This window comes from Garra rufa, unplaced genomic scaffold (assembly GCF_049309525.1).
Source record: "Garra rufa unplaced genomic scaffold, GarRuf1.0 hap1_unplaced_001, whole genome shotgun sequence".
Classification (NCBI taxonomy): Eukaryota; Metazoa; Chordata; class Actinopteri; order Cypriniformes; family Cyprinidae; genus Garra; species Garra rufa.
The window spans coordinates 17,051,042-17,063,026 of record NW_027394276.1 but is presented as its reverse complement, the minus strand read 5'-3'; positions in this window follow the sequence as shown (position 1 = coordinate 17,063,026).

The following is an 11,985-nucleotide window of genomic DNA, read 5'->3' as shown; positions in this document are numbered from 1 at the left end:
ATGTGTGCGCAGTACATCAAGTTTTCAAACTGTGTTCCAGGGGGCGCTGTAGAGGCCCTGAACCACGCCCGGGTCCCAGCCTCTGTGGCGTCCGGACGACGGCAGATTCCGACGTGTGTGCAAATTTCAAGAGTTTTTGAGTATGTTAAGGCCCCAAAAGTGCCCCAACGGTTGAAAAAAAAACAAAAATAAAAAAAAAAAAAAAAAATAAGAATCCTTAGAAGAACAATAGGGCCTTCGCCCTTTTGGGCTCGGGCCCTAATAATAATAAACGAAGCAGATCCAATAGGGTCCTCACACCATCGGTGCTCGGGCCCTAATAATAATAATAATAATAAACGAAGCAGATCCAATAGGGTCCTCACACCATCGGTGCTCGGGCCCTAATAAACGAAGCAGATCCAATAGGGTCCTCACACCATCGGTGCTCGGGCCCTAATTAGGGCCCGAGCACCGATGGTGTGAGGACCCTATTGAAATCTGCTCCGTTTATTATTAGGGCCCGAGCCCAAAAGGGCGAAGGCCCTATTGTTCTTCTAAGGATTCTTATTTTTTTTTTTTTTTTTTTTTTTTTTTTCAACCGTTGGGGCACTTTTGGGGGCCTTAACATACTCAAAAACTCTTGAAAATTTGCACACACGTTGGAATCTGCCGTCGTCCGGACGCCACAGAGGCTGGGACCCGGGCGTGGTTCAGGGCATCTACAGCGCCCCCTGGAACACAGTTTGAAAACTTGATGTACTGCGCACACATACTTGCACGTACTCATATGAAACTCGGTACACATATAGAACTCATCGAGCTGAACAACTTTTGTACTCTATGTCATGGGCTCCACGCAACAGGAAGTGAGATATTTAGGGCTGTTTAAAAAGCGCATGCTCTGGAATTTAACGTACTCCTCCCAGGAATTCCATGGGATTGTCACCAAACTCGGTCAGCATGATCTCAAGACATTGGGGACGCTAAATTGCGAGGAGATTTTTGATATCTCGAACGGTTTGGCCGTGGCAAGGCGACAAAGTTATGGCGAGAAATGAGAAACAGGAAGTGTCTAATAACTGTTGCACACATTGCCTGATTCTGATGAAACTTCACCAGTTTGTTCCTTGTATGATGCAGATTCCATAAATGTGACTATTATGAGTCAAAGTTATAGCGCCACCAACTGGCAGCAGGAAACGTGTCATTTTCAAAATGCTTTGAAATCAGCCTCCTAATTTTACTCGATTTTCTTTAAACTTCATCAAAATCATGTCAAAACACGGCCGATAAGAATATGTAAAGGGGTCGATGATAAATCAAATGCTGTTGCCATGGCAACGTGTCAAACTTTAAAATTACATTCCTGTCTTTTCGAGGCAGATAACATGCTTAGAATTTCATGAAACTCAACACACACATCAATATTAATGATAGTTAGACACTGGCAAAAGGTCATAAATGGGCGTGGAGCAGGCACTCTATAGCGCCATCTTTTGACAAAAGTTGGGGGGTTAGTTTTTCCTACAGTCACCAAACTCTGTACATATATTGTTCTCATCAATCTGGACAACTTTCTAAATCAAACTCATTAGCTAAGACCAACAGAAAGCCGGCTATTTTGATTTGAAGGTGGATTTTTTGAAAAATCAGGTAGTAAACAAATTCACACTACTCCTAAGAACAACCAGCTGTTCACACCAAACTTTTTTAACATGAAGAGAAGATTCTGAAGATGTTAAATTGCGAGCGGATTTTGGATATCTCGAACGGTGTTGACGTGGTGATTTTTTAAAGATATAGTAAAAAACATAACCCTAATTTTTTATATCTTTAAAGTGCAGCATCCAAACTCTTTAAAACTTTTTTCACACAGAGATCTTATCATTCTGAGCAAGTGCTGGAAATATAAATTTTATACAAGCTTCAATGAATTAAAGAAAATTAAAAAAATAACTCAGAAACCTGCTGTCACTCTGGGTGAATGTCTCTACAGTATGTGTGTGCGTTCAGTCAGGCACAGAGAAGCTCATTATTGCAGGGGGGAGGGGTGAGAGGCAGAGAGGGTGACAGAGTAGAGAGCCATCCTACAGACCATCTTTGAACAAAAAATGCACATATGTATTGTAATTACATAAATATGTCTGATCTTTGAGAGTCTGATATTTTGAGAAAATATAAAGGGTCACTTAGCCTTTCATTGTTCGTATTTTGCAGTTGTTGTTTTTTATTAATTTTTTACTTAACTGTACCATGAACTTGTCCTATTCAGTCACATAGCAAAAGATTTAAAAAAATACAACTTTTTAGCATGATCAATTTATCTTCATTGATAGACAATATTTACATAGTGTTATTTATTGAATATAAAATAATAATAATAAAAAATTAAGACAAACTTTGACAACAAAACAAACGTTACTGTTATCTCTTCAAAACATCTGAAAACCATAATTTTAAGATCAGTTATAAATATATATATATCACCCCGTTAAAATACTCAACTTGATTTTTAAAGATATTTTGAAAGAATGAAGAGTTTATAGAGCACTTTATTGTGTATTGCTGTACACCCACATGAACTGTGTTCATGTTCATGCTAATTCACAGTACATAAACTATATATGAATACTTTTTTTTAGCTTAATATTAATTAACATTAATAAATGCTATTTATTTATTGGTCATGTTAACTAATATAGTTAATGCTAACAAATAAAACTGAATGGCAACATTTTATATTTTGTGTGTATGTGTCTGTGTGTTGATTTTAAAGTCTAACCCTTTCAATTCTGTAAACTTTAAATCCAAACTAGCAGAGGGTTACTTTGAATGCATGTGCCAAGTGGGCACCGTCTTCATTATTGATTCTTAGTAATGTAGCGCTTAAGAGTGATGTCTTATAACAGGAGTCACCAGCAAAGCAATATCCACACAAAAATTGTACAGATAGGTAACGATGACATTTCAGCAGAAGTGGTGGACGTAAAGCAAGCAATAATAACATTTTGTTATCATGAATCTTGTTCTTACTTGTTAGCAGCAGGATATATCATATCTTTCACTAACTCAAACATACCAAGGTCAATCTGCACCAAACTTCATATGTTTGATAATAGTGCTGGCCTGAACACATCTACATGCCAATAATTAGTTACAAGCATAGCGCCACCATCTGGCAGCGGCAAGTTTGGCACATTTAAATGACTAATGACTTTTTTCTATATTTACTGTATTAAAAGCATACTGCCCACCGTTTGCTGATTTCCTGAAGCCACCGGTCGGCGGTGAGCCCAGGTGCGAGGGCCCGTTCATCGCTGCTCGCAGCTTTAATTAGGGCCCGAGCCCAAAAGGGCGAAGGCCCTATTGTTTTTCTAAGGATTATTATTATTATTATTATTATTATTTTTTTTTCAATGTTTTGGGGGATTTCGGGGGCCTTAACATACACGAAAACTCTTGAAACTTTGCACACACATTGGAACCTGCGGCCATCAGGGCCGGACAGACTTTGACATGGGGGGGTCACCTGGGGGGGGCATGGCACAGCGTTAAAAATTGCGACTTTTGAAGGGCTCTGGAGCGCACAACGGTTGACCTACAGTCACCAAAATTCATACACATATAGACCTCATCGGGCCGAACAAATTTCACACTCATAGTCCGTGCTTCGCCAAACAGGAAGTCGGCTATTCAGGGATGTCTAAAAAGTGCATGCAATGGAATTTGAAATACTCCTACTAGGCCTTTCCACCGATGGCCACCAAACTCGGTCAGCATGATCTCAAGACATTGGGGACGCAAAATTGCCAGGGGATTTTTGATATCTCGAACGGTTTGACCGTGACGGGGCGACAAATTTATGGCGAAAAATGAGAAACAGGAAGTGCCTAATAACTTTGACATACTTTGTCTGATTTTGACCAAACTTCAGCAGTTTGTTCATCGTCTGATGCCGATCACAGAGATGGGACTATTATGAGTCAAAGTTATAGCGCCACCAACTGGCAGCAGAAAGCGTGACGTTTTTGAAACGCTTTAAACTCAGCCTCTTAATTTTACTCAATTTGCTTCAAACTTCATCCCAATAATGTCAAAACACGACCGATAAGAATCTGTGAAGGGCGTTATCCATAACTTTTATCATGTTGCCATGGCAACGTGTCAAACTTTAACTTTAGTTTTTTGTGTTTTTGAGCCACTTAAAATGCTTAGAATTTAATGAAACTCAACACACACATCTGTATTAATGACAGTTAAACACTGATAAAAGCCCATAAATGGGCGTGGAGCAGGCGCTCCATAGCGCCACCTTTTGACAAAAGTTGGGGGGTTACTTTGTCCTACAGTCACCAAACTCGGTACATATATTGGACTCATCAAGCCGGACAACTTTCTAATTTACACCCATTAGCTACGACCAACAGGAAGTCAGCTATTTTTATTTAAATATGGATTTTTGGAAAAATCAAGCTGTGGAATTTGAAATACTCCTCCTAGACCTTTCCACCGATGGCCACCAAACTCGGTCAGCATGATCTCAAGATATTGGGAATGCAAAATTGCCAGGGGATTTTTGGTATCTCGAACGGTTTGGCCTTGGCAGGGCGACAAATTATGGCGAGAAATGAGAAACAGGAAATGTCTAATAATTTTGACACACTTTATCTGATTTTGACCAAACTTAAGCAGTTTGTTCGTCGTATGATACCGATCACAGAGATGTGACTATTATGAGTCAAAGTTATAGCGCCACCAACTGGCAGCAGGAAGTGTGTTGCTTGCAAAACGCTTTTAAATCAACCTCTTAATTTTACTCAATTTGCTTCAAACTTCATCAGAATAATATCAAAACACGGCCGATGAGAATCTGTGAAGGGGTCCTTGATACATCAAATGCTGTTGCCATGGCAACATGTCAAACTTTAACATTTGTTTCCTGTGTTTTTAAATATAGCTGTGAATAAATTCATATCACTCATAGCAGAATCAGACAGTTCACACCAAACTTTGTCAACATGATGCCAAGATACTGAAGATGTTAAATTGTGAACGGCTTTGGGACATCTTGAACGGTGTTGATGTGGTGATTTATGAAAGTAACAATACAAAAGATGAAGAGTTATTTTCATATATCTTTAAATTGCATTATTCTAACTCATCAAAACTTTTTACATATAAAGAACAAGAAATTCTTAGGAAATACGTGTAGTTTCAAAATGTTATCATGCTCAGAGGCCCCAAAAACATTAAAAGTGTCACATAAATTTGTCAGATTAAAGCTCTAATACCAGGGATGAACACTAGAGGTCCTCATAAGATAAGGAATCGTTTGACCTCTAATGCTATTTAGCTCATTCTCAGTGTATAAGAATGAAAATAATCCATAGAATCAGTTGATATAGACTGTACTGTCAGTGTACTTTTACATAATTATTTTGTATAGGTGCTTAAAGAGCATTAAAATCTTTTTTTAATCTTTTAAGGAAAAATTATATGATTTATATACATATATACAATCTCACTGATAGAATAAAAAATCTTATAAGTATGACACTATACTGCTCAGTTCACTTAATTAGAATGAGAAACAAATACATCAACTAAGTTAATATGTATTTATTTTTAATATATTTGTTTATAATTATTTCACAGATGCTTATAGATCATTAAAATAATATTTAAAAATGGATGTAGATCATAAAACATGGTAACTATTTAAAATAGGGTCTCTTTTGTTAACATTGGTTAATGAACTAACACACGAACGAACAACGAACAATATATTTGTACTCGATTTTCTTCAAACTTCATCAGAATGATGTAAAAACACGGCCGATGAGAGTCTGTAAAGGCGTCCCTGATGCATCAAATGCTGTTGCCATGGCAAATAAATAAAAATACAAAATACATTCAAATATTTGTTTCCTGTGTTTTTGAGGCAGATAGCGTGCCTAGAATTTTATTTTCCATTTTCAATTTTCAATGATTTATTATATATTTAAAGTGCAGCATCCTAACTCTTTGAAACTTTTTTCATACAAATAACTATTCGTTCTGATTAAACACAGTTCATTTCATAATTATGCAAAACTCCACGAATGAAAGAAAATTAAAAAACAAATCTGATCTCACTCTGCTCTGCACTCTATGTGTGTGTTTGTGTGGTAAGTGGCTGAGTGTAAGGAGGTGGGATGGGTGGTAAGAGAAAGAGTCAGACAGGAGGAGAGACAGTTAGGGTTAGTCCAAAGGGTTATTGTGAATGCATGTGCCAACTGGGCACCGTTTTCCTGATGCTATCGTGATGGCGACTGCCAGACGGCGAGGGCCCGGTCAACGCTGCTTGCAGCTTTAATTAGGGCCCGAGCCCAAAAGGGCGAAGGCCCTATTGTTCTTCTAAGGATTCTTATTTGTTTTTTTTTTGTTTTTTTTTATTTTTTTTCAACCGTTGGGGCACTTTTGGGGGCCTTAACATACTCAAAAACTCTTGAAAATTTGCACACACGTCGGAATCTGCTGTCGTCCGGACGCCACAGAGGCTGGGACCCGGGCGTGGTTCAGGGCCTCTACAGCGCCCCCTGGAACACAGTTTGAAAACTTGATGTACTGCGCACACATACTTGCGCGTATTGATATGAAACTCGGTACACATATAGATCTCATCGAGCTGAACAACTTTTGTACTCTATGTCATGGGCTCCACGCAACAGGAAGTGAGATATTTAGGGCTGTTTAAAAAGCGCATGCTCTGGAATTTAACGTACTCCTCCCAGGAATTCCATGGGATTGTCACCAAACTCGGTCAGCATGATCTCAACACATTGGGGACGCTAAATTGCGAGGAGATTTTTGATATCTCGAACGGTTTGGCCGTGGCAAGGCGACAAAGTTATGGCGAGAAATGAGAAACAGGAAGTGTCTAATAACTGTTGACCACATTGCCTGATTCTGATGAAACTTCACCAGTTTGTTCGTCGTATGATGCCGATTCCATAAATGTGACTATTATGAGTCAAAGTTATAGCGCCACCAACTGGCAGCAGGAAACGTGTCATTTTCAAAATGCTTTGAAATCAGCCTCTTAATTTTACTCGATTTTCTTTAAACTTCATCAAAATCATGTCAAAACACGGCCGATAAGAATATGTAAAGGGGTCGATGATAAAACAAATGCTGTTGCCATGGCAACGTGTCAAACTTTAAAATTACATTCCTGTCTTTTCGAGGCAGATAACATGCTTAGAATTTCATGAAACTTAACACACACATCAATATTAATGATAGTTAGACACTGGCAAAAGGTCATAAATGGGCGTGGAGCAGGCACTCTATAGCGCCATCTTTTGACAAAAGTTGGGGGGTTAGTTTTTCCTACAGTCACCAAACTCTGTACTTATATTGTTCTCATCAATCTGGACAACTTTCTAAATCAAACTCATTAGCTAAGACCAACAGAAAGCCGGCTATTTTGATTTGAAGGTGGATTTTTTGAAAAATCAGGTTGTAAACAAATTCACACTACTCCTAAGAACAACCAGCTGTTCACACCAAACTTTTTTAACATGAAGAGAAGATTCTGAAGATGTTAAATTGCGAGCGGATTTTGGATATCTCGAACGGTGTTGACGTGGTGATTTTTTAAAGATGTAGTAAAAAACATAACCCTAATTTTTTATAACTTTAAAGTGCAGCATCCAAACTCTTTAAAACTTTTTTCACACAGAGATCTAATCATTCTGAGCAAGTGCTGGAAATATAAATTTTATACAAGCTTCAATGAATTAAAGAAAATTAAAAAAATAACTCAGAAACCTGCTGTCACTCTGGTGAATGTCTCTACAGTATGTGTGTGCGTTCAGTCAGGCACAGAGAAGCTCATTATTGCAGGGGGGAGGGGTGAGAGGCAGAGAGGGTGACAGAGTAGAGATCCATCCTACAGACCATCTTTGAACAAAATGCACATACTGTATGTATTGTAATTACATAAATATGTCTGATCTTTGAGAGTCTGATATTTTGAGAAAATATAAAGGGTCACTAAGTCTTTCATTGTTCGTATTTTGCAGTTGTTGTTTTTTATTTATTTTTTACTTAACTGTACCATGAACTTGTCCTATTCAGTCACATAGCAAAAGATTAAGAAAAATGCAACTTTTAGCATTAGCGATTTATCTTCATTGATAGACATTTATTTTCATAGTGTTATTTATTGAATATAAAATTTAAATTAACAATTTCAAGACAAACTTGGACAACAAAACAAGCTTTGCTGTTATCTGTTCAAAACATCTGAAAATTATACCATTTTAAGATGAGTTATATATATATATATATCGCCCCATTACAATACTCAACTTGTTTTTAAAGATATTTTGAAAGAATGAAGCGTTTATAGAGCACTTTATTGTGTATTGCTGTACACCCACATGAACTGTGTTCATGTTCATGTTAATTCACAGTACATAAACTATATATGAATACTTTTTTTAGCTTAATATTAATTAACATTAATAAATGCTATTTATTTATTGGTCATGTTAACTAATATAGTTAATGCTAACAAATGAAACTGAATGGCAACATTTTATATATTGTGTGTATGTGTCTGTGTGTTGATTTTAAAGTCTAACCCTTTCAATTCTGTAAACTTAAAATCCAAACTAGCAGAGGGTTACTGTGAATGCATGTGCCAACTGGGCACCGTCTTCCTTATTGATTCTTAGTTATGTAGCGCTTAAGAGTGATGTCTTGTAACAGGAGGAGTCACCAGCAAAGCAATATCCACACAAAACTTGTACAGATAGGTAACAATGACATTTAAGCAGAAGTGGTGGACGTAAAGCAAGCAATAATAACATTTTGTTATCATCATGAATCATGTTCTTATCATCATTATCAGAGTATAGGGAAAATTTTGCATATTGGTTCACAGTTGGCATTATCTGAAGTCCTTGCATTGATTGCATTTAATTGAATCAACATTATATTTGGTCAGTCTGATCTTGAGGCCTTAGAGATGTTAAATTGTGAAGATCTTGAGTTTTCATTAAAGGGCATGTCCGTGGTGGCCTGACAAAGTTTGATGTTTCTGCATAGACATAGAAGTTGTTATAACTTAGCCATAAAATGTCTGATCTGCCACAAAGTTCACAGGTTTGGTAAGAGTCCTGGCCTGAAGACACCTAAAGACTAATATTCAGATATTATCATAGCGCCACTTGTTGGCAGCAGGATATATCATATCTTTCACTAACTCAAGCATACCAAGGTCAATCTGCACCAAACTTCATATGTTTGATAATAGTGCTGGCCTGAACACATCTACATGCCAATAATTAGTTACAGGCATAGCGCCACCATCTGGCAGCGGCAAGTTTGGCACATTTAAATGACTTATGACATATTTTTTCTATATTTACTGTATTAAAAGCATACTGCCCACCGTTTGCTGATTTCCTGAAGCCACCGGTCGGCGGTGAGCCCAGGTGCGAGGGCCCGTTCATCGCTGCTCGCAGCTTTAATTAGGGCCCGAGCCCAAAAGGGCGAAGGCCCTATTGTTCTTCTAAGGATTCTTATTTTTTTTTTTTTTTTTTTTTTTTTTGTTAACCTTCCGGGCACTTAAGGGGGTCTTAACATACTCAAAAACTCTTGAAAATTTGCACACATGTCGGAATCTGCGGCCATCAGGACGTCACAAAGGCTGGTACCGGGGCGTGGCAAGGGGACTCTACAGCGCCCCCTGGAATTTTGAGGGCCATATAGCACACATACTTGAACGTACACATATGAAACTCGGTACACATATAGAACTCATTGAGCTGAACAACTTTTGTACTCTATGTCATTTTCTCAATGCAACAGGAAGTGAGATATTTAGGGCTGTATAAAAAGCGCATGCTCTGGAATTTAACGTACTCCTCCCAGGAATTCCATTGGATTGTCACCAAACTCGGTCAGCATGATCTCAAGACATTGGGGACGCTAAATTGCGAGGGGATTTTTGATATCTCGAACGGTTTGGCCATGGCAAGGCGACAAAGTTATGGCGAGAAATGAGAAACAGGAAGTGTCTAATAACTGTTGCACACATTGCCTGATTCTGATGAAACTTCACCAGATTGTTCGTTGTATGATGCCGATTCCATAAAGGTGACTATTATGAGTCAAAGTTATAGCGCCACCAACTGGCAGCAGGAAGCGTGTCATTTTCAAAATGCTTTGAAATCAGCCTCTTAATTTTACTTGATTTTCTTTAAACTTCATTAAAATCATGTCAAAACACGGCCGATAAGAATGTGTAAAGGGGTCGATGATAAATCAAATGCTGTTGCCATGGCAACGTCTCAAACTTTAAAATTAGATTCCTGTCTTTTCGAGGCAGTTAACATGCTTAGAATTTCATGAAACTCAACACACACATCAATATTAATGATAGTTAGACACTGGCAAAAGATCATAAATGGGCGTGGAGCAGGCACTCTATAGCGCCATCTTTTGACAAAAGTTGGGGGGTTAGTTTTTCCTACAGTCACCAAACTCTGTACATATATTGTTTTCATCAATCTGGACAACTTTCTAAATTAAACTAATTAGCTACCACCAACAGGAAGCCGGCTATTTTGATTTGAATGTGGATTTTTGGAAAAATCAGGCTGTAAACAAATTTATACTCCTCCTAAGAAGAACAAGCTGTTCACACCAAACTTTTTTAACATGGAGAGAAGATTCTGAAGATGTTAAATTGCGAGCGGTTTTGGGATATCTTGAACGGTGTTGACGTGGTGATTTTTTAAAGATGTATAACCGTCATTTTCTATATCTTTAAAGTGCAGCATCTTAACTATTTAAAACTTTTTTCACACAGAGATCTTATCATTCTGAGCAAGTGCTGTAAATATCAATTTAATTCAAGCTTCTACGAATTAAAGAAAATTAAAAAAAGAAATCAGAAGCCTGCTGTCACTCTGCCTTGAGTGTCTGTGTTCAGTCACCATTGAGTGACTACCATTGAGTGACTGAAGAGAGACTGAAGGGGGAGGGGTGAAAGGGAGAGAGGGAGAGAGAGTAGAACATGCTGTCTTGCTAAAGACCATCTTTGAGGAAAAAATGCACATTGATGTTACATAAATATGTTTGATCTTTGAGAGTCTGATATTTTGAGAAAATATAAAGGGTCACTAAGTCTTTCATTGTTTGTATTTTGCAGTTGTTGTTTTTTTATTTATTTTTTACTGAACTGTACCATGAACATGTCCTATTCAGTCACATAGCAAAAGATTAAGAAAAATACAACTTTTTAGCATGAGCGGTTTATCTTCATTGATAGACATTTATTTTCATAGTGTTATTTATTGAATATAACATTTTAATTAACAGTTTCAAGACAAACTTTGTCAACAAAACAAACTTTGCTGTTATCTGTTCAAAACATCTGAAAATTTTACCATTTTAAGATCAGTTATATATATATCGCCCCATTACAATACTCAACTTGATTTTTAAAGATATTTTGAAAGAAAGAAGCGTTTATAGAGCACTTTGTGTATTGCTGTACACCCACATGAACTGTGTTCATGTTCATGTTAATTCACAGTTCATAAACTAATGTTAAAATATACTATTACCATTAAACAATATATGAATACTTTTTTTAGCTTAATATTAATTAACATTAATAAATACTATTTAATTATTGTTCATGTTAACTAATATAGTTAATGTTAACAAATGAAACTGGTTGGTAATTTTATATATTGTGTGTATGTGTCTGTGTGTTGATTTTAAAGTTTAACCCTTTCAATTTAGTAAACTTTAAATCCAACTGACTGAGGGTTACTGTGAATGCATGTGCCAACTGGGCACCGTTTTCCTAATTGATTCTTTCTTAGTTATGTAGCACTTAAAAGTGATGTCTTATAACAGGAGTCACCTGCAAAGCAATATCCACACACAAATTGTACAGATAGGTAACGATGACATTTAAGCAGAAGTGGTGGACGTAAA